General features: G+C 48.5%; 1 protein-coding gene across 3 annotated transcripts in view; it reads right to left on the bottom strand.

Moving 5' to 3' along the window:
* The window catches only part of LOC122932731 (zinc finger protein OZF-like), a 40,145-nt gene extending 18,775 nt beyond the window's left edge, over positions 1 to 21,370 (bottom strand). Inside the window, exon 1 of one of the 3 annotated variants that reach the window (XM_044287321.1) lies at positions 20,993 to 21,370. The gene's annotated coding sequence lies outside the window, so the exon portion shown is untranslated. Of the gene's footprint in view, positions 1 to 2,917; positions 3,154 to 20,992 lie in introns of those variants that run through there. The other 2 variants (XM_044287320.1, XM_044287322.1) reach the window with 2 other exon arrangements.
* Between the last annotated feature and the right edge of the window lie 1,153 nt (positions 21,371 to 22,523).

Raw genomic sequence — 22,523 nt, 5'->3', positions numbered from 1 at the left:
GAAGGGAAGGCACGCCTGGAAAAGTAGTGGTGGCTGGGCACGATGTACTGTGGGACAGCCACCGCCATAAGGCCTTTAAAAACTGGGACATTGTGGAGATGCTTGGTGACCCAGATGGTGGTGTTGATGGCAGATCCTCTGTTTGCGGGGTGACAGGTGGCACTGTCACTCCAGAGTTGGATGAAGAGGCCGAGACTGCAGCAGAAGAGGAAGCAGGAGGAACCAGAGACCTTTCTTGGTTTTCGAGGTGTCTACTCCACTGCAGCTCGTGCTTTGCACTTAAATGCCTGGTCATGCAGGTTGTGCTTAGGTTGAAAACGTTTATGCCTCGCTTCAGGCTCTGATTGCACAGCGTGCAAACCACTCGTGTCTTGTTGTCAGCACATTGGTGTGCTCGGTCCCTTGCTGCAGTGGGCAGTAGCAGGCGTACTGTCTAGGGGACGGTCGCTCCCTCTTCTGCTGTGCTGGTGGCTCTGTGCGACCACCGCCTCTTCTTCTGAACTACACAGGTCACTCGCATTACCTTGATTCCATGTGGGGTTGAGGACCTCATCATCCTCCACATCATCTTCCACCCAGTCTTCACCCCTGCCCTTCTTGTCGGTCTGCACACTTTCGAAAGCCACAGCAGTTGGCATCTGTGTTTCGTCATCATCCATGACGTGATGCGATGGTCCTCCCATGTACTTATCTTGAAACATAAGTGGTTTTGCATCGGTGCACTCAATCTCTTCCACTTCTGGGGCAGGGCTAGGTGGATGGCCCTGGGAAACCCTGCTAGCAGAGTCATCAAAAAGCAGAAGAGACTGCTGCATGACTTGGGGCTCAGACTGCTTGGCTAATTTGCAAGGGGGTGAGGTGAAAGACTGATAAACATGGGCTGCAGGTGCCAACTCTGATCTTTCAGCAGGAGACTGGGTAGGAGACAATGTGAAGGAACTGGAGGCACTGTCAGCAACTCAATCTACTATCGCCTGTACTTGTTCTGACTTCACCATTCATAGAGCAGCATTAGGCCCGACCAAATACCGCTGAAGGTTCTATCGCCTGCTCGCACCTGAGGAAGGGGTTTCACTTGTGCGTGTTGCTGGCACAGATCAACCACGTCCTCTCCCTGCAACAGGAGCTCCACCAGCAGCACCATGACCAGAATAGCACAGCAGTATCTAAAGCGTGTATCTTACACAGACAGATGCAGACAAGGCCGCAAATTAAGTATTTTGCCCTAAATGTTTTTGTTTTTTTTTTACCCAGAAAATTATAGCTATATTTCTAGCTTAAATTGCACACTGACGAATGTGGCAGAGGCCCCAGATGGAGGGTATTGCCAAAAATTGGTGTTTTTTAAAACTCAGAAAATTATTGAAGTATTTAAAGCTTGTTTTAACAATAGCAGATGTAGCAAAAGCTGCAATACTAAGTACTTTGCCCAAAGGGGTGTTTTTTTTTAAAACAGAATATTACAGCAGTATATAATGCTCGAATTTCCCACTGACAGACGCAGACAAGGCTGCAAATTAAATATTTTGCCCTAAATGGGTGTTTTTTGAATAACAGAATATGACAGCAGTATATAACGCTTGAATTTCACACGTACAGATGCAGCAAGGGCTGTAAAATTGAGTATGTTTTTTAAAACCCTGAAAATTATAGCTGTATTTCTAGCTTAAGTTGCTCACTGACTAATGCTGCAAATGCACCAGATGTAGGATATTGCCCAAAATTTTTGTTTTTTTAAACCCAGATTATTATTGCAGTATTTCAAGCTTGGATTTGAATGTCACAAAAGCACATCTGCAGTTCTGGTGCACTGATCTTGCATAAAATGGCCGCCGCCGGCACCCACCTAACTAACAGACGGATAATAGTTATTTTTCTCTGGGCTCAGGGCAGGGTAAAAAGATTGTGCACTGCACCCACACAACTAAATCTATGCAGATCGCTGAGTTCAATTGCAGTTCTGATTAAAGATTCTGTCCTATTCTCTCCCTCACAGCAGCAGCATTCTCTCCCTACACTAGTAACAGCAGAGTGACGTGCAGCACTACGTGACTCCAGCTTATATAGAGCCTGGGTCACATGATGCTCTGGCCAATCACAGCCATGCCATTAGTAGGCATGGCTGTGATGGCTTCTAAGGGAACTAAGTTAAACGCTTGTTGATTGGCTGCTCTGCAGCCTTTCAAAAAGCGCCATTAACTCACCGAACACCAAACCCAAATTTTTACTTAAATGTTCGGGTTCGGGTCCGGGGTCCAAAAATCCTAAAGTTCGGTACGAACCTGAACTTTACAGTTTGGGTTCGCTCAACCCTAGTGCTGATTAGACAGCATGAATATTGCACAGGTGTGCCTTAGACTGCCCACAATAAAAGACCACTCTGAAAATGTGCACAGTTTTGCCTTATTGGGGGGGTTGCAGAAAACCAGTCAGTATCTGGTGTGGCCACCATTTGCCTCACGCAGTGTGACACATCTCCGTCGCATATAGTTGATCAGGTTGTTGATTGTGGCCTGTGGAATGTTGGTCGACTCCTCTTCAATAGCTGTGTGAAGTTGCAGAATATTGGCAGGAACTGGAACGTGCTGATCCAGAGCATCCCAAACATGCTCAATGGGCGACATGTCCGGTGAGTATGCTGGCAATACAAGAAGTGGGATGTTTTCAGCTTCCAGGAATTGTGTACAGATCCTTGCAATATGGGGCCGTGCATTATCATGCTCCAACAGGAGGTGATAGTCGTGGATGAATGGCACAACAATGGGCCTCAGGATCTCGTCACGGTATCTCTGTGCATTCAAAATGCCATCAATAAAATGCACCTATGTTCATTGTCCATACCATACACCTGCCCATACCATAACCGCACTGCCACCATGGGCCACTCGATCCACTGTGATGTCAGCAAACCACTCACCCACACACGTTGGCTGCTATCTGCCCTGAACAGTGAAAACCGGGACTCATCCGTGAACAGAACGCCTCTCCAACGTGCCAGACGCCACCGAATGTGAGCATTTTCACACCCAAGTCGGTTATGACGACGCACTGCAGTAAGGTCCAGACCCCGATGAGGATGACGAGCATCCAGATGAGCTTCCCTGAGAAGGTTTCTGACAGTTTGTGCAGAAATTCTTTGGTTATGCAAACCGATTGTTGCTGCAGCTGTCTGGGTGGCTGGTCTCAGACGATCATGGAGGTGAACATGCTGGATGTGGAAGTCCTGTGGTAGAGAAATGAACATTAATTGCACGGGCAACAGCTCTGATAGACATTCCTGCAGTCAGCATGCCAATTGCACGCTCCCTCAAATGTTGCGACATCTGTGGCATTGTGCTGTGTGACCAAACTGCACATTTCAGAGTGGGCTTTTATTGTGGGCAGTCTAAGGCACACCTGTGCAATATTCATGCTGTCTAATCAGCACCTTGATATGCCACACCTGGAATGATTATCTCGGCAAAGGAGAAGTGCTCACTAACACAGATTTAGACAGATTTGTGAACAATATTTGAGAGTAATGGGTCTTTTGTGTATGTAGAAAAGGTTTCAGATCTTTGAGTTCAGCTCATGCAAAATGGGAGAAAAACAAAACGTGTTGCGTTTATATTTTTGTTCAATGTATATACAGTTGCAAGAAAAAGTATGTTAACCCTTTGGAATGATATGGATTTCTGCACAAATTGGTAAAAAAAAAGTGATCTGATCTTCATCTAAGTCACAACAATAGACAATCACAGTCTGCTTAAACTAATAACACAGAAATAATTAAATGTTGCCATGTTTTTATTGACCACATCATGTAAACATTCACAGTGCAGGTAGAAAAAGTGTGTGAACCCCTAGACTAATGACATCTCCAATAGCTAATTGGAGTGAGGTGTCAGCCAACTGGAGTCCAATCAATGAGATGAGATTGGAGGTGTTGGTTGCAGCTGCCCTGCCCTATAAAAAACACACACCAGTTCTGGGTTTGCTTTTCACAAGAAGCATTGCCTGATGTGAATGATGCCTCGCACAAAAGAGCTCTCAGAAGACCTACGATTGAGAATTGTTGACTTGCATAAAGCTGGAAAGGGTTATAAAAGTGTCTCCAAAAGCCTTGCTGTTTATCAGTCCACGGTAAGACAAATTGTCTATAAATGGAGAACATTCAGCACTGCTGCTACTCTCCCTAGGAGTGGCCGTCCTGTAAAGATGACTGCAAGAGCACAGCGCAGACTGCTCAATGAGGTGAAGAAGAATCCTAGAGTGTCAGCTAAAGACTTACAAAAGTCTCCAACATATGCTAACATTCCTGTTAGTGAATCTACGATATGTAAAACACTAAACAAGAATGGATTTCATGGTAGGATACCACAGAGGAAGCCACTACTGTCCAAAAAAAACATTGCTGCATGTTTACAGTTTGCACAAGAGCACCTGGATGTTCCACAGCAGTACTTGCAAAATATTCTGTGGACAGATGAAACCAAAGTTGAGTTGTTTGGAAGAAACACACAACACTATGTGTGGAGAAAAAGAGGCACAGCACACCAACCTCAAAACCTCATCCTAACTGTGAAGTATGGTGGTGGGGGCATCATGGTTTGGGGCTGCTTTGCTGCGTCAGGGCCTGGACGGATTACTATCATCAAAGGAAAAATGAATTCCCAAGTTTATCAAGACAGGAGAACTTAAGGCCATCTGTCCACCAGCTGAAGCTCAACAGAAGATGGATGTTGCAACAGGACAATGACCCAAAGCATAGAAGTAAATCAACAATAGAATGGCTTAAACAGAAGAAAATACGCCTTCTGGAGTGGCCCAGTCAGAGTCCTGACCTCAACCCGATTGAGATGCTGTGGCAGGACCTCAAGAAAGCGATTCACACCAGACATCCCAAGAATATTGCTGAACTGAAACAGTTCTGTAAAGAGGAATGGTGAAGAATTACTCCTGACCGTTGTGCGCGTCTGATCTGCAACTACAGGAAACGTTTGGTTGAAGTTATTGCTGCCAAAGGAGGTTCAACCAGTTATTAAATCCAAGGGTTCACCTACTTTTCCCCCCTGCACTGTGAATGTTTACATGGTGTGTTCAATAAAGACATGGTAACATGTAATTCTTTGTGTGTTATTAGTTTAAGCAGACGGTGATTGTCTATTGTTGTGATTTAGATGAAGATCAGATCACATTTTATGACCAATTTGTGCAGAAATCCATATCATTCCAAAGGGTTCACATACTTTTTCTTGCAACTGTATAAAAATTAGTTTCTGTCTGTCCCAACATCTGTCTGTTCTTTATGCGCGACCAAACGACTGAACCAATCTTCACCAAATTTGGCACACAGGTACATGAGGTGTCCGGGAAGGTGTTAGGATGTACCGTTCTCGAGATATCCCTGAAAAATGACCTGCATTAGCCAAAACAAGCCTTCAAATCCCAACTGCCATACACACGGTCACATGTTTCTTATCAGCCAATAGAAGCCCGCAGGCCCTTAGTCTCCACATACACACAGCTTTACTCCAGGTTTCCATAACAACCCAGCCATTTTTTTTTACTGCTGTAGGTCAGCTTTAGGGCGACATGTGCTGCTTGACAATATGTCTCACGACACATAGGGCACAACTACACTGCGACATTGATGTCGTACGACAATTTCTATACAGATAGTCTATGGTGTCTCTCCACGACATGCTGCGACTGACGCGACAGTCACAGAAAAATACATCTTGGATGGATTTTTTGCAAATGTCGTGTTGCGGTCGCAGCATGTGCAATGGCACAGTGTGACACCATAGCCTATCATTATAAAAATTGTTGTGCGACAAAATGTCGCCCGACACATGTTGTCATGCAGCCCTAGACTTAAAGGGGCAGGGCGCTGAGGTCACTGTTAAGGGGGAAGGGCCACTTTTAAAGGGGCAGCTGCTGTGGAGATCACTGTTAAAGGGCAGGGGCCACTATTAAAACGGCAGCTGCTGTGGAGCTCACTGTAAGGGTCCATTCACACGTCTGTTGTGTGTTTTGCGGATCCACAAATGCGGAACAGAATTGTGGACGTGTGAATTAAGCCTTAGGCCTCTTTCACACGGGCGTCTCGGGTAAGGGGCCGGATGCATTCAGGGTGCATTGCGGTAGACCTGCACGAGTAGGCAGGCAATTTCAGTCAGTTTTGACTGCGATTACGTTTCGTTGTTCAGTTTTTTCCGTGGATCCTCTTCTTTGTTCTTCTTGAACATGTTATAATAGAAAATAAAGTAAATGGGGTCCCGGGTGGTTCATCCCTCGTCTCCTTAGCAACCATCCGTGAAAATTGCATTGCATCCACAATTGCTTGCGGATGCTATGCGAATTTCACGCAGCCCCATTCACTTCTATGGGGCCTGCGTTGCGAGAAAAACGCTGAATATAGAACATGCTGCGATTTTCACTCAACGCACAAGTGATGCGTGAAAAACATTGCTGATGTGCACAGCCCCATTGAAATGAATGGGTCCGGATTCAGTGCGGGTGCAATGCGCTCACCTCACACATTGCACCCGCGCGGAATACTTACCCGTGTGAAAGGGGCCTTAAAGGGGCGGTCACTATTAAGTGGGCAGGCTGCTGTGGAGGTCACTGTTAAGGGGGAGGGCACTGATAAGACAGCAGGGTACTGTGGAGGTCTCTGTTAAGGCGGAAGGGAACAGTGGAGGACATAGATAGGGGACGGTCCCCTATGGAGGTCAGTGTTATGGGGCGGGGTGCTGTATAGGTCACTGTTAAAGGGGCGGGCCCCTGAGGAGGTCAATGTTAAGGGAGCGGGGTGCAGTGAAGGTCAAAGATAAAGGGATAGGCTGCCGTGGAGGTCCCATTTTAAGGAGTCAGGGCACTGTGGGGGGGTCAGTGTTAAGAGGTGAGGGGCTGTAGAGGTCACTATTAACATTAAATGAAATAGATGAAATATACCCGTGTGAAGCCGGGTCCTTCTCACAGCCATCTCGGACCATTACCAGGTGAGCCTCGACTCCTGTTCTCTCTTCACAGCTCTTTAGGACGTACCGTTCCCGAGAGATTCCCAAAAAATAACCTGCATTAGCTAATACAAGCCTGCAAGTTATTCTCTTCATATCCCAACTGCCATACTCACGGTCACATGTCCCTTATCAGCCAATAGAAGCTCGCAGGCCCTTAGTCTCCACATACACACAGTTTTACTCCAGGTTTTCATAAATACCCAGCCATTTTTCTTAACTGCTGTAGAGTCAGCTTTAGGCTAGGGCTGCACGACGACAACAAGTCACGCGAAACATAGGGCACAACTACACGTGTCGCGCAACAATTTTTATAATGATAGTCTATGGTGTTGCACTGCGACATGCTGCGAGGCGACACGACAGTCGCAGAAAAATCCATAGCCTATCATTATAAAAATTGTTGAGACAAAATGTTGCACGACACATGTCATCGTGTAGCCCTAGCATTAAAGGGGCAGGGCGCTGTGGAGGTCACTGGTAACCCCTTAAGGACCCGCGCCGTACATGTAGGGCGCGGTGATCGAGCGGGTGCAGGACATGAGTCTGTCTGATCCACGGCAGGGGTCCGGCAGTCACTGATAGCCAGACCCCTGCTCCATGCGCCGGCATCGGTGAAATCACCGCTGCCGGTGCATTAACCCTTGATGTGCAGTGGTCAGTGCTGACCGCAGCACGAGCAATGTCCGTGCAGGGAGGAAACAGCCATCGGGTCCCCGCGCTGCTGTGACGGGGACCCGATGGCAGGGAAGGCAGCCCGATGCCTTCCGGGAGAGCCTGTGAGCCCCCTGTGAGTAATACACTTACAGCCAATGCATTACAATACAGAAGTATTGTGATGCATTGTAAAGATGATCAGACCCACAAAAGTTGAAGTCCCAGAGTGGGACAAAAAAAAAGTGAAAAAAAAAGTTAGAAAATAAAAGCTTTACAAAAAAAAATTCAAAGTTTCAAGTAAAAAAATAAATATGTCCTTTACCCAAAATAAAGTAAATAAACAAAAATAGTTAAAAAGTTAAAAATAGGCAAAGAAAAAAACAGTAGACATATTAGGTATCGCCGTGTCCGTATCGACTGGCTCTATTAAAATATCACATGACCTAACCACTCAGATGAACACCGTCAAAAAAATAACAAAAACTGTGCTAAAAAACCCACTTTTTTTGTATTCTTAATCACTGAAAGTGCAACACCAATCTAACCGTCACCTAATCCCACAAAATATAAGCCCCTAAAACAATCACCCAAAAAATATAAATAAACTATGGCTCTCAGACTATGCAGACACTAAAATATGTGTTTTTTTGTTTATAAAATGATATTATTGTGTAAAACATAAATAAATAAAAAAGTATACATATTATACAACAGAGTCAAAAAAGCTATTTTTTGTCACCCTATATCACAAAAAGTGTAATAAAAAGCGATCAAAAAGTCATATGCACCCTAAAATAGTGCCAATCAAACTGTTACCTCATACCGAAAAAAAATGTAAAGTAAACACTATTTTTAGAGTTATTACTATTGTTATGGAATATTGAGACAAAATGGACACTTGCTTGTTGAAGACTATACTGTAGTTAAAATGGCGGCCAGGTACCCAGCCAACACCTATAACAACGAATCTTGTATTCTGCTTCATTATGTGCCTCGAGACAGTTTCCGTTCAGCTCAAGCAAGCAGCTTCAAAGAAACAAAGTTACAGCTTCACTCATCTTGAAAGGGGGTGAACCTCCTCTCGCACACAGATGTGACCGAAAATACACAGCTTATAGCACATAGTAAAGACAGACGCCGCACTGCCCCCCGCAATCTCCTGTTCACATATAGACCGTCTGCTGTTATGCCATAAACCGGAGATCTGCGCGGACTCCACCTCCGTGTGTCGGTGTCATCCCTCTCCAGGCCTGGAAACCTACTTCTATCATTGGGACCAGCGAATCCACTTCACTGACCATCGAGCAGATCCAAAACACTATCTATTATAGAAGTAGAGAAACTGAAATTTGGAAACTTGCAAATTCTTCAAAATTTTTGGTAAATTTAGTATTTTTTTTAGAAATAAAAATGAGATTTTTGGACTCAATTTTACCAGTGTCATGAAGTACAATATGTGATGAGAAAACAGTCTCAGAACGGCCCGGAGAAGTGACAGCGTTTAAAGCCATCACCATTATTAAAGGGGCCACTGCTGTGGAGGTCACTGTTAAGGGGATGGGCTGCTGTGGAGGTCCCATTTTAAAGTGGCGGGCACTGTGGGGGGGGTCAGTGTTAAAGGGGTGGGGGACGGGGGGGGTCAGTGTTAATGGGCGGGGCTTTTGTGGGGGGGTCAGTGTTAAGGGGCGGGGGACTGTAGAGGTCACTTTTTTGGGGGCGGGTGCTGTGGAGGTCACTGTTATGGGGGCGGGGTGCTGTGGAGGTCACTGTTATGGGGGCGGGGTGCTGTGGAGGTCACTGTTATGGGGGCGGGTTGCTGTGGAGGTCACTGTTATGGGGGCGGGTTGCTGTGGAGGTCACTGTTATGGGGGCGGGGTGCTGTGGAGGTCACTGTTATGGGGGCGGGTTGCTGTGGAGGTCACTGTTATGGGGCGGGGGTCTGTGGAGGTCACTGTTATGGGGGCGGGGTCTGTGGAGGTCACTGTTATGGGGGCGGGTTGCTGTGGAGGTCACTGTTATGGGGGCGGGGTGCTGTGGAGGTCACTATTATGGGGGATACTGTCGACACACAAACATTATATGAAATAGAGGAATACACCGGTGTGAAGCCGGGTCCTTCTGCTGCTCTATAATATATATAATTAGGGAGGAGCCGACTTGTGTTATCACGTTTGGTGCACAAGGTTTGGGTTATCTGAGAATTCCGTTATGGATTCCGCGACCAGTCGCTCGTCCCTAGTAATAATACAGAGACGAGACCTAGACTTCAGATCCTGAGGGGATCCGGTCCCTGCCGCTCAGTGTCCTATTAGAAGTAGTAATAAGGCAATGACTGATCCCCCTTCATATGTCTATGGGGGTCTGAGGTCTGTGGGAGGCCGCTGTGAGCAGGTCTGTGTGTATATATACCACTGATCTCCCTGTCTCCCGGCTACATCACACGTTCCCCAGCCGTCAGCGCACTAGTGTGTCCCCCTCCCCCGCAGCATATGAGGGGCCACATAACGGTCACACAGACTGCGCTGTCGGCTGCGGGATGCGGAGTCCTTACAGCTCCTGGAGCTCACACACCGCCTTACAGGCCGGGGCTCTCCGGGTCAGGGGTCGGAGGTCAGAGCAGTCTGCTAAACCTTGCCGGTGTTCTAAAAAATTTCCCTACCCTCGTCACTTCCGGCCGCACCGGACATGATGTACCCAGCTTTGGAAGGAGGTGTGCCGCGCCGCGCAGGCGCACAACGATGGGGTAGGGAAATTTCACAGCAGAGTTGTTGGGAAGCAATGCGCGGCCCCTGATCGGATGGATGTTCGGTATGAGAGATCTCCCTGTCCGCCGCGCATGCGCACTGGCCCATAATTTTTTCCTACCCTATAATGCTGCTGAGGCTCCCGGCGCATGCGCAGTGTCGGCCGGTGTCCTGCTGAGAGGTACGGCACAAGCGCATTGCTTCTCAACAACTCTGCTGTGGAATTTCCCTACCCCGTCGTTGTGCGCCCGCGCGCCGCAGCACACCTCCTTACAAAGCTTGGAACGTCATGTCCGGTGCGGCCGGAAGTGACGAGGGTATGGAAGTTTTATAGAACACCGGCCCTCTCTCTCTCACACAGTGCTCTGCTGCTGGAACTACACCAGGCAGGGGAAGCAGCAGACAGAAGGATGGGGGGCTATGGGGGTCCGCTATGGGGGTACGCCAGTGAGTCATGTGATAAGTCTTAAAGGGGTTATCCGAGTTATTTTTTTGTTCTTTTTATGTTCCTAACTAAGCAAATGTAACAGCTTTCCAATTCACTCCCTTTATCTTCGGTGGCTGGTTTCTCAGATTTCACTGAGGGTCACATGACCTGTGATGTCAGCTTCTCTCCCTGCTCTGATAAAGGTCGTTTACAAGCCTGTAAATGAGACGTCACTGTGCTGGCCACGCCCCCTTCACTGCCGTCTGCTCTCTCTCCTAAGATTCTTAACCCCTTCAGCTGCACACACTGGGTATCTGCTGCAGCAGTGACAATTCTGGGCACAGGATCTGACAGACTAGAGAGAGCATTGCACAAGAAGGTAGAGGGAAGATCCTGTGTGTATTAGCAGTGTCATTATACAAGTGGGACTTGTAGTTCTACACTTACAAGTTGCTGTTGATTCTCCCAGCACTCAGGGCAGCTCTTGTATCCACTCCCTTAACAGTGTCATTAAACAGCTGGGACTTGTAGTCCTACACATACAACATGCTGCAGAGTCTCCCAGCAGGCAGACATGTCACTCAGGGCAGCTCTTGTATCCACTCCCTTAGCAGTGTCATTATACAGCTGGGACTTGTAGTCCTACACATACAACATGCTGCAGAGTCTCCCAGCAGGCAGACATGTCACTCAGGGCAGCTCTTGTATCCACTCCCTTAGCAGTGTCATTATACAGCTGGGACTTGTAGTCTTACACATACAGCATGCTGCTCAGTCTCCCAGCAGGCAGACATGTCACTCAGGGCAGCTCTTGTATCCACTCCCTTAGCAGTGTCATTATACAGCTGGGACTTGTAGTCCTACACATACAACATGCTGCAGAGTCTCCCAGCAGGCAGACATGTCACTCAGGGCAGCTCTTGTATCCACTCCCTTAGCAGTGTCATTATACAGCTGGGACTTGTAGTCTTACACATACAGCATGCTGCTCAGTCTCCCAGCAGGCAGACATGTCACTCAGGGCAGTACTTGTATCCACTCCCTTAGCAGTGTCATTATACAGCTGTGACTTGTAGTCCTACACATACAACATGCTGCAGAGTCTCCCAGCAGGCAGACATGTCACTCAGGGCAGCTCTTGTATCCACTCCCTTAGCAGTGTCATTATACAGCTGGGACTTGTAGTCCTACACATACAACATGCTGCAGAGTCTCCTAGCAGGCAGACATGTCACTCAGGGCAGCACTTGTATCCACTCCCTTAGCAGTGTCATTATACAGCTGGGAATTGTAGTCCTACACATACAACATGCTGCAGAGTCTCCCAGCAGGCAGACATGTCACTCAGGGCAGCTCTTGTATTCACTCCTTTAGCAGTGTCATTATACAGCTGGGACTTGTAGTCCTACACATACAACATGCTGCAGAGTCTCCCAGCAGGCAGACATGTCACTCAGGGCAGCTCTTGTATCCACTCCCTTAGCAGTGTCATTATACAGCTGAGACTTGTAGTCCTACACATACAACATGCTGCTCAGTCTCCCAGCAGGCAGACATGTCACTCAGGGCAGCTCTTGTATCCACTCCCTTAGCAGTGTCATTATACAGCTGGGACTTGTAGTCCTACACACACAACATGCTGCACAGTCTCCCAGCAGTCAGACATGTCACTCAGGGCAGCTCTTGTATCCACTCCTTTAGCAGTGTCATTATACAGCTGGGAATTGTAGTCCTACACATACAACATGCTGCAGAGTCTCCCAGCAGACAGACATGTCACTCAGGGCAGCTCTTGTATCCACTCCCTTAGCAGTGTCATTATACAGCTGGGACTTGTAGTCCTACACATACAACATGCTGCAGAGTCTCCCAGCAGGCAGACATGTCACTCAGGGCAGCTCTTGTATCCACTCCCTTAGCAGTGTCATTATACAGCTGGGACTTGTAGTCCTACACATACAACATGCTGCAGAGTCTCCCAGCAGGCAGACATGTCACTCAGGGCAGCTCTTGTATCCACTCCCTTAGCAGTGTCATTATACAGCTGAGACTTGTAGTCCTACACATACAACATGCTGCAGAGTCTCCCAGCAGACATGTCACTCAGGGCAGCTCTTGTATCCACTCCCTTAGCAGTGTCATTATACAGCTGGGACTTGTAGTCCTACACATACAACATGCTGCAGAGTCTCCCAGCAGGCAGACATGTCACTCAGGGCAGCTCTTGTATCCACTCCCTTAGCAGTGTCATTATACAGCTGAGACTTGTAGTCCTACACATACAACATGCTGCAGAGTCTCACAGCAGGCAGACATGTCACTCAGGGCAGCTCTTGTATCCACTCCCTTAGCAGTGTCATTATACAGCTGGGACTTGTAGTCCTACACATACAACATGCTGCAGAGTCTCCCAGCAGGCAGACATGTCACTCAGGGCAGCTCTTGTATCCACTCCCTTAGCAGTGTCATTATACAGCTGAGACTTGTAGTCCTACACATACAACATGCTGCTCAGTCTCCCAGCAGGCAGACATGTCACTCAGGGCGGCTCTTGTATCCACTCCCTTACCAGTGTCATTATCCAGCTTGGACTTGTAGTCCTCCACATACAACATGCTGCAGAGTCTCCCAGCAGACAGACATGTCACTCAGGGCAGCACTTGTATTCACTCCCTTAGCAGTGTCATTATACAGCTGGGACTTGTAGTCCTCCACATACAACATGCTGCAGAGTCTCCCAGCAGGCAGACATGTCACTCAGGGCAGCTCTTGTATGCACTCCCTTAGCAGAGCGGGGGGGGGGGGGGGCAGAGGTTGTTTTTATTGCATGTAAACAAAGGCCCAGAAAAGAACCAGGGAAATGAGGAAATATATATATTTTTTGCATAAAACTTGCTTAGCTTAGGGTACTTTCACACTTGCGGCAGGACGGATCCGACAGGCTGTTTACCATGTCAGATCCGTCCTGCGGCTATTTCGCCGTGCCGACGGACCGCCTTTCCGTCCCCATTGACTATAATGGGGACGGGGCGGAGCTCCGGCGCAGCACGGCGGTGCACGGAGAAAGGCCGCCGGACTAAAATTACTGCATCTCAGGCTTTTTAGTCCGGCGGCTTTCTCCATGCACCGCCGCGCTGCGCCGGAGCTCCGCCCCGTCCCCATTATAGTCAATGGGGACGGAGCGGCGGTCCGCGGGCACGGCAAAATAGCCGCAGGATGGATCCGACATGGTGAACAGCCTGTCGGATCCGTCCTGCCGCAAGTGTGAAACTAGCCTTAGTTATATATTGCTGCCCATCAGATTTTCAGTGCTATATTATGTTTTTTCATAACTCGGACAACTCCTTTACGGTACATAAATAAATGTACAAGAAAAAACATGAGCAAATCCGACCGTCTGTCAGATGAGAGACACTTATGTATCACCTAAGTACTTACAGGAAAGTCATAACAGGATCTGAGGGGAGATCGGGTCCCTGCGTCACCAGGTAGAATCTGCCGGTGTTCCGTTAAATTATGGTACCTGTTAAAATCTGGTACCCTCGTCCAGGGCCGGACTGGCCATAGGGCAGACCGGGCCGAACACAATCAGCCGGGCCGCCGGCTGAGTTTTTTTTTTTTAATTAATATGGCAGGCAGCAGCCGGGCAGGAGTGGAGATGAGCGCTTCCCAGTGGTGTAACTATCAGGGAAGCAGCTGCTTTGGGGCTCGAGAGCAGTCGCTGTACTTCGTCACCCCGGGCCCCTGTCAGAGCAGCTGACTTCTCCTGCACGGGTCCAGAGTCCTGCACTTACACTCTGTCACTGACCTGACATCAGTGTCCAGTGACATTGCTCCGCCTCTCCCCTCCTTAGTTCTTATGATGTACAGTGGTGACCATCAACAGGACTATAATAGCCCCGCCCCTTTTCTACCCGCGAAGCGATTCCTGCAGCCTGAACCTTCCCTGCCCACCATGCTGAACATCAGTTGGATTGCCACAACTTCACCAGTGATGTGAGTGGCAGGGGAACTGGGGTTATATCCAGCATTCCCAGACTGTGCACAAGTGACCTGCAGTACAGTAGGAAAGCTGGGTGAATTATATCATGAGATGTCATCCAGCTTCCCTGCTATCCTGCATGGCACAAGTGCAGAGGCATTAGAGTATGGGGGAGAGGCACAGCAGGAAAGCTGGGTGTCTATATATGTGTATTGTATATGTGTGCGTCCATGGATGTGGTGACTGTGTGCATGAATGCATCCATGTATGTGGAGAGTGTGTGTATGACTGCGTCCATGTATGTGGAGAGTGTGTGTATGACTGCGTCCATGTATGTGGAGAGTGCGTGTATGACTGCGTCCATGTATGTGGAGAGTGCGTGTATGACTGCGTCCATGTATGTGGAGAGTGTGTGTATGACTGCGTCCATGTATGTGGAGAGTGCGTGTATGAGTGCGTCCATGTAGGTGGAGAGTGTGTGTATGACTGCGTCCATGTATGTGGAGAGTGCGTGTATGAGTGCGTCCATGTAGGTGGAGAGTGTGTGTATGACTGCGTCCATGTATGTGGAGAGTGTGTGTATGACTGCGTCCATGTATGTGGAGAGTGTGTGTATGACTGCGTCCATGTATGTGGAGAGTGCGTGTATGAGTGCGTCCATGTAGGTGGAGAGTGTGTGTATGACTGCGTCCATGTATGTGGAGAGTGCGTGTATGACTGCGTCCATGTATGTGGAGAGTGCGTGTATGACTGCGTCCATGTATGTGGAGAGTGCGTGTATGACTGCGTCCATGTATGTTGAGAGTGTGTGTATGAGTGCGTCCATGTAGGAGGAGAGAGGGTGTATGAGTGCGTCCATGTATGTGGAGAGTGCGTGTATGACTGCGTCCATGTATGTGGAGAGTGCGTGTATGACTGCGTCCATGTATGTGGAGAGTGCGTGTATGACTGCGTCCATGTATGTGGAGAGTGCGTGTATGAGTGCGTCCATGTAGGTGGAGAGTGTGTGTATCACTGCATCCATGTATGTGGAGAGTGCGTGTATGACTGCGTCCATGTATGTGGAGAGTGCGTGTATGAGTGCGTCCATGTAGGTGGAGAGTGCGTATGAGTGCGTCCATGTAGGTGGAGAGTGCGTGTATGAGTGCGTCCATGTAGGTGGAGAGTGTGTGTATCACTGCATCCATGTATGTGGAGAGTGCGTGTATGACTGCGTCCATGTATGTGGAGAGTGCGTGTATGAGTGCGTCCATGTAGGTGGAGAGTGTGTGTATCACTGCATCCATGTATGTGGAGAGTGCGTGTATGACTGCGTCCATGTATGTGGAGAGTGCGTGTATGACTGCGTCCATGTACGTGGAGAGTGCGTGTATGACTGCGTCCATGTATGTGGAGAGTGCGTGTATGAGTGCGTCCATGTAGGTGGAGAGTGTGTGTATCACTGCATCCATGTATGTGGAGAGTGCGTGTATGACTGCGTCCATGTATGTGGAGAGTGCGTGTATGACTGCGTCCATGTACGTGGAGAGTGCGTGTATGACTGCGTCCTTGTATGTGGACACTGCGTCCATGTATGTGGAGAGTGTGTGTATGACTGCGTCCATGTATGCGGAGAGTGCGTGTATGACTGCGTCCATGTATGTGGAGAGTGCGTGTATGACTGCGTCCATGTATGCGGAGAGTGCGTGTATGACTGCGTCCATGTATGTGGAGAGTGCGTGTATGACTGCGTCCGTGTATGTGGAGATCGTGTGTATGACTGCGTCCATGTATGTGGAGATAGCGTGTATGACTGCGTCCATGTATGTGGAGACTGCGTGTATGACTGCGTCCATGTATGTGGAGAGTGCGTGTATGACTGCGTCCATGTATGTGGAGAGTGCGTGTATGACTGCGTCCATGTATGTGGAGAGTGCGTGTATGACTGCGTCCATGTATGTGGAGAGTGCGTGTATGACTGCGTCCATGTATGCGGAGAGTGCGTGTATGACTGCGTCCATGTATGTGGAGAGTGCGTGTATGACTGCGTCCATGTATGTGGAGAGTGCGTCCATGTATGTGGAGAGTGCGTGTATGACTGCGTCCATGTATTTGGAGAGTGCGTGTATGACTGCGTCCATGTATGCGGAGAGTGCGTGTATGACTGCGTCCATGTATGTGGAGAGTGCGTGTATGACTGCGTCCATGTATGTGGAGAGTGCGTGTATGACTGCGTCCGTGTATGTGGAGAGTGCGTGTATGACTGCGTCCATGTATGCGGAGAGTGCGTGTATGACTGCGTCCATGTATGTGGAGAGTGCGTGTATGACTGCGTCCATGTATGTGGAGAGTGCGTCCATGTATGTGGAGAGTGCGTGTATGACTGCGTCCATGTATGTGGAGAGTGTGCGTATGACTGCGTCCGTGTATGTGGAGAGTGCGTGTATGACTATGGGGAAGGGAGGAAAGGAGCATTATGGGGTATCTATGTGGGGCTTTTTATAGTGCCACATTATGGAGGGCACTATGGAGACGGGGAAGGAGCACTATGGGGGCATCTTCTGGGAGGACTATATAGGAGTATTTTATACTGGCACAAATTATTAGGTCACTGTGGGCACCTAAGCTCAACTGGGCACTGTGTTTTTTGTAGTGGCACACAGTACAGGTCATTGGAACACATGAGGGCACTCTGGGGACATTGGCTCTACTGGGGGCACTAAGAGGAGGTATTTCTTTTTTTACTGCCACACGACGGGGCATTTTTTGTACTGGTGCACATTATAAGGGGGGGGGGGGTTCTACTGTCGCACATTATAAAGAGAATTTTTACTATCGGGGCATTATGGTGGGCTTTATTACAACTGGGGGACTATGGGAGCATTATTACTTCTGGGACACAATTACTGTTGGGGGCACTGTAGGAGCACTATTACTACTAAATGCGCTCTGGCAAAGAAATAATTACTATTGTTGGGACTTTGGGAGCACCATTACTTTGGGGGCACCTGGCACAGCATCAGCTTAGCACAGTTCTTTTTGCAGCATAGTTTTGGGGAGCACAGCTTCTCAGTATTGGAGGTGCATGATGGGATGTTAATTGGAGGATGATGGAAAAGTAGGAAACTAAGATGCCTGTCAAACTCTGCAGAGACGTGAGATGGCTGAGAGAAATGATCATGGCGGTCTGGTCTGAATGGAGAAGATGAAGAAAGAGAACATCTACATCAGAGGAGACGTCCCTGGATATAAGAGGTATGGGGCGCTGTATGAGGCTACTGTCACATCTGCGATAGTGATCCTGGCGGCTGTTCCAGCTGAGAATTCACTGGATGCCGGCACTGCTGGATGCTGACGGAATGCCCCCAGCCCCATTAACTATAATGGGGTCCGGCAGAGATCCGGCCACAATCTGGGAAAAATGCAGAGAATCAGCGGGACATAAACCGCTGCATGCTGAGCTTTGTGTCCAGTCGATTCCTTGCGTTTTCTGCCGAATTAGGTGGCCGGATCGTACTAAGACCCCTAATGTCACCTGGGGACCCCCAAAGAAGCTTGTGTGTTGGCTGAAGCCTTCCTATCTTACTGGTGGCTGGCCCTGCCTCTCAATTGTGCTTCCGGTTTTGGCTCCGCCCCTAGACTGCATGGGGGGTGGGGCCTGTTGGGGGTCATGTGATTGGACTGCTCAGTCAAAAATGCCCGGGCCTATTTTTTGTCCCAGTCCGGCCCTGCCCTCGTCACTTCCGCTATGTATCTCGTCACTTCCGCTATGTATCTCGTCACTTCCGCTATGTATCTCGTCACTTCCGCTATGACGCACTGCTTGAAAAGGAGGTGTGATCGTTGAAGTCGGCACCAGATTGGCTGAAGAGAAGGTGTGTTGGCGCCTGCGCAAAACCAACATGGGTACCATAATTTTACTTTCAGCGCCTGTGAACGCGCCAACACACCTTCTTTTCAGCCAATCTGGCGCCGACTTCAACGATCACACCTTCTTTTCAAGCAGCACGTCATAGCGGCAGTGACGAGATACATAGCGGAAGTGACGAGATACATAGCGGAAGTGACGATGGTACCAGATTTTAACAGGTACCATAATTTAACGGAACACCGGACCGCACGTGCCTATTGTACTACTGCGCATGTCCTAAAGTCACACTGACCACTAACAAAATGTATGGGCTCACGGGAGGTGGTTTACTAGAATGTATGGGCAAACAGGAGGTGGTTTACTAGAATGTATGGGCAAACGGGAGGTGGTTTACTAGAATGTATGGGCAAACAGGAGGTGGTTTACTAGAATGTATGGGCAAACAGGAGTTTTTTTTACTAGTATGTATGGGCAAACAGGAGGAGGTTTACTAGAATGTATGGGCTAATGAGAGGAGGTTAGGTTGGCTGTCCGGACTCTATGCTTTAACAGGGGATAAGTAGAGAAGGGTCAGTCCCCGGACATAGAGCTCCACTAATGTGCACTGAGACAAGACGTTAGGGGACCAGATAGCGGGTCTATCACTGAAAGATATATATTACCTGCACCCAGTGTTACCGCCTCTCCCAGCAAAAAATAACGGCCAAGTTAAGCCACACCCCAAATGGGGTGTGGTCGTGGGCGTGACTTAGGTGCATTCACACGACCGTATTTTGGCTCTGCATAATTGCGGAACGGGTGCGGACCTATTAATTTCAATGGACCCGCAAAAGATGCGGACAGAACACACTGTGCTCTCCGCATCCATAGATCCGTTCCGTGGCCCCGCAAAAAAGATAGAACATGTCCTATTTTTGTCAAGAATAGGCATTTCTATCATAGGGTCGGCTACATTCACACGGCCGGTATCCGTGTTTTGGTGATCTGCAATTTGCGGACCACAACACAAACGGTAGTGTGAATGTAGCCATACTGTGGCTCTCAAAAATATTAGTGCCCCCCCAGAAAGAGTAATGGGCCGATTACTGCTATCCAGAATTAATGCCCCCATTAGTGCCCCCGCAGTAAGAATAATTTCCCTATTAGTGCACCCCAGAATTAGTGCCCCCCATTTGTTCACCCCAGGAAGAATAACGCCCCTTTTAGTGCCCCAGTAAAAATAATGCCCCCATTAGTGCCCACAGTAAGAATAATGGCCCCCATATGAAATAATGCCCCCATTAGTGCCCCCAGTTATAATAATCCCCCCTATTAGTGCCCCCAGCTGGAATAATGCCCGTATTAGTGCTCCCAGTTAAAATAATGCCTCCTATAGTGCCACCAGTAAGAATAATGCCCTCCTATAGTGCCCACAGTTAGAATAATGCCCCCCATTAGTGCCCCCAGTAAGAATAATGCCACCTATTAGTGCCCCCAGCTAGAATACTGCCCCCTGTGGGGGGGGGGGGGTTAGCCCTTTTTCGGGGGTTGCAACCACACACTTCTTCACGGACATCAGAATTTAGGGGCCAAACTATGCTTTATTGTGGCAAAAGCACAAACATAAACAGTACAAAATAAAAGCCTGCCCGTCTGGGCACCAACTAAAACATAAGACGTGTCTCTCTGACTCACCTGCAGTATACATCACAGTTCACACACTGTTTCAGGTGCGGCTTTCTCAGGTCAATAGTCCACCAATCCTCAGGCTACAGTACGGTCAGAATATCTCCCAGCCTCGTGGTCTCTCAGCCTTGCCCAGCTGAGACCACACTCACGGAGCCACATCAGGCCCCCTTACTGACACCCTGGGAGGTGCTTTATGCCCACCTGAGTACCTCCAGCTAGTCTCACCTGTGGTGGAATAGGGGTGTGGGCCACACTATCCACCCCTTCCTTGCTTCTAACCTGTGTGAGATCTGTCACTCTCACACCCCCTATAGTGCCCCCAGTAAGAATAATGCCCCCATTAGTGCCCCCAGTTAGAATAATGCCCCCATTAGTGCCCCCAGTTAGAATAATGCCACCAATTAGTGCCCCCAGTAAGAATAATGCCCCCCATTAGTGCCCCAGTTAGAATAATGCCCCATTAGTGCCCCCAGTTAGAATAATGCCCCCTATGGGGGGGTTAGCCCTTTTTCGGGGGTTGCAACCACACACTTCTTCACAGACACCAGAATTTAGGGGCCAAACTGTGCTTTATTGTGGCAAAAGCACAAACATAAACAGTACAAAATAAAAGCCTGCCTAAAACTAAACTAAAACATAAGACGTGTCTCTCTGACTCACCTGCAGTATACATCACAGTTCACACACTGTTTCAGGTGTGGCTTTCTCAGGTCAATAGTCCACCAATCCTCAGGCTGCAGCACGGTCAGAATATCTCCCAGCCTCGTGGTCTCTCAGCCTTGCCCAGCTGAGACCACACTCACAGAGCCTCACCAGGCCTCTATTTGCACACTCCCCCCTTACTGACACCCTGGGAGGTGCTTTATGCCCACCTGAGTACCTCCAGCTGGTCTCACCTGTGGTGGTGTTCTGGTTCTGGTCAAGCTGCCAGTTCTGTAGATGTACTGCTCCAAATTAATTAATGTTAAAGTATACGTATAGTGAGAGATCAATACTGAGACAACACACAGCTGGGGCCATAACAGGATCTCTGGTTCATTGCGGAACAGCAGACAGTCTACAGGACAGGAAGGAGTGGGGGGTGTAAGGTGGCGTATATCTTTTCTATTGGCCATAAACTCTGTATTTTCTGTCACATCTATGTGCGAGAGGAAGTTCCCCCCTTCCCCTTCCAGATGGGGGAAGCTGCTGCTTTCTGTCTCTTTGAGGCTGCTTGCTTGAGCTGAACTGAAACCATCTTGTGACACATAATAAAGCAAAGATCACGATTCTTGTTATAGGCGTTGGCTGGGTACCTGACCGCCATTTTACCTATAGTATAGTTCTCAACAAGCAAGTATCCATTTTGTGGATATTCCATAACAGTCTCCCTTTGCAGACTTGATTGTAGACTTTCCCTTGCCTAGCGAATCCCCTGGGCATACAATTCGTATCCTCTTCACCCGCAGTGGCGACCACCTACCCCTTCTAGGTAGGCTCCCGGTTGCTCGGACTTGTGGTAATACCCTGGGACTCATCTCACCCTATCTCAGCCAGGCATCATAGTGAGGAGGGGGAGCTGTGTTGAGCGATGTTTCCTTCTGTTCTTCCTCATCACCATACATGAGCATGATGGGTTGTTCATCAGTTTTCTTCACTCTTTTTAAAAGGCGGGTCACACAAGTAAGAACGAGCTTAATCACTACATATATCACCAATAGTACTAGGGCTACCTGTAATATTACTTGGACAATTCCCATGAGCCAATCCCCAATACCTTTTAAACCAGTTGGCGGGGTTAAGGAAGGAGAAGGTATCAGACCACCATGTATCTTTATTAGCTTTATGTGCGTCCAGCCATTTGTCCCTTAGATCCGCCATTTTGTCTAGACCCACCATTAACTTGCAAACTACCCTGCGGGTCTATGTAATGGCAACAAGCGGGTCCCACAACATGGCACATACCTCCATCTTTAGCTGTATCATAGTCTAGAACTAATGTGTGTTGGTTGGTGACAATGATTAACTGGTTTTGCACAATGTTCGAGGTGTTCATAAGTCTCATCACTTCCCATATTTGATCATCTAGATCAGCGGTTCTCAACCTAGGGGTCACGACCCCTTTGGGGGTCGATCATCCCTTTCCGGGGGGTCGCCTGAGGCTTCCTATTAGGGCTGCACGATTGTAGCGTTACATTACCCTACTTCGTGA

This window comes from Bufo gargarizans, chromosome 3 (genome assembly GCF_014858855.1).
Source record: "Bufo gargarizans isolate SCDJY-AF-19 chromosome 3, ASM1485885v1, whole genome shotgun sequence".
NCBI classification, from domain to species: Eukaryota; Metazoa; Chordata; class Amphibia; order Anura; family Bufonidae; genus Bufo; species Bufo gargarizans.
This window is presented reverse-complemented; position numbering and strand designations above follow the sequence as displayed.